Here is a 1,673-nt window from a genome sequence, read left to right as displayed (position 1 = left end):
CACCTATCCCGCTACCACGATCCACACCACGGCCCACACACTACTCCACATCCCAAATAGCCAAGAGGCCCAACAACCTCCAAATAAGCCCATTTCGCCAAGATCTGAAATAGGTCCAAACCGGTCCCCATCTTCTCCACCCATCTCTCCACTCACCACCAGATCCGACCAATTCACCCCATCATTTCAACAACCTCCATCTACATCTCCACAGCCCAAACCAAGAAAGTCAAAAAGCAGTATTGTGTTATTACAAAAGCATAACAATTGTGTTAAATGGGAGAAGCTACACACCCTTGTCCAGCAAATCTATTCATAAATCTAGTAACCAAACTCCCAAGATGTTACAGCTAGAGTAGTAGGAGACACAGTAGATCCAACAAAATCCTTCGAAGCTCAAATTCCTCATCCTTAAGTATTTGCTGAACAGCCTCCTCTTCCTCTTCATCAAGAACAAAGTACAGATTCCTCTCAACCGGCCTAAACATATAAAAGATAACCAAATAGAAAGTCAGACTAGCAATCTCCTCAGCCGCATTACTAACCTATTGATACTTATAAGCCGAAATAGTCCTGAGTGCAAACACAACAATCCTCATAAAGTACAAGTACCCAATCACAACAATATAAAACTGCCTAAACAAAGTCATCTTAGCTAAATTCCTCATAGTTTTCCCATCTGTCTTCGAAGTCTCTCTCAACGATCTAATCGACCAAACAATAGGGAAAATAATTGTGCAACAACAAATAATATCAATCAACATAAACAATTGATTCCAAGTAACCCAATCCTTGATAAACGGACCCGTCTCCCCAATAACAACAAAAGCCACATTAGCTAAAACTTGCAACGAGACAACAACCCATAAAACTTTCAGATCTCTCCTCATTTCTCATTCCGATCTCCAAAATTCCACAAAAATGATGAAACCTACCTTCCTCCTCCTCCTTCTCTTTTCTCTCCTCTCCCTCTGAATACCAATCCCCATCTTAGGAGCAGTACACGAGCCAATGCCTGCGAGAAACGTAACCAATGAATAGGACGAGCATCTAAAGCAATCCGGTGTCAATAAATCTCTCTTGGGTGAGGACTTCGGTGCACCAAAACAACGACATCCATACGACGAATTCCCCGGAGCACCCAATTCATTGATAATGCCTCTGCTGTGCTACCAAATGAAACTACCACTACCCTTCTTCTAATCCCAGCTGTGTTAATAAGCTTGAACTTCTGACCATCTGCCCCAGTAAGTTCTATTTCAATTGCATCTCGAGTAATACCACTGATAGGGCTAACAATTGTCCTGTCCTCTCCAACAAATGCATTAAACATCCTAGTTTTACTAGCATTTGGCCGGCCAACTATAGCACTTGCAGGAATATAATTTTCCTATTCAATTTGATCCCCCATAGCACCAAATGAGCATGAACCAATTTAGCATATTTCAACCCAAGAAAACAACACGCCATTAAGAGTTTTGCAAAAGTGAACTCATTAGGAGTAATTCCCACCTTAATCATTCGACAATAAAACCTTAGAGCCAGGCACCATTCCTGAGCTGTTACACATGAAGAGATCATCGTCGTCCAAGAAATTACATCACCGCAATTTGTAGCCTTGAATATTTCAAAAGCTTCCAAAAGCACCCACATTTAGAATAAAATTTAACCAA

General features: G+C 41.2%; 1 pseudogene; it reads right to left on the bottom strand.

Moving 5' to 3' along the window:
- Positions 1–350: 350 nt before the first annotated feature.
- Positions 351–890, bottom strand: LOC147493714 (protein CANDIDATE G PROTEIN-COUPLED RECEPTOR 7 pseudogene; annotated as a pseudogene).
- Positions 891–1,673: the final 783 nt, after the last annotated feature.

The sequence above is a fragment of the Coptis chinensis genome, chromosome 6, assembly GCF_015680905.1.
Source record: "Coptis chinensis isolate HL-2020 chromosome 6, ASM1568090v1, whole genome shotgun sequence".
Classification (NCBI taxonomy): Eukaryota; Viridiplantae; Streptophyta; class Magnoliopsida; order Ranunculales; family Ranunculaceae; genus Coptis; species Coptis chinensis.
This window is presented reverse-complemented; position numbering and strand designations above follow the sequence as displayed.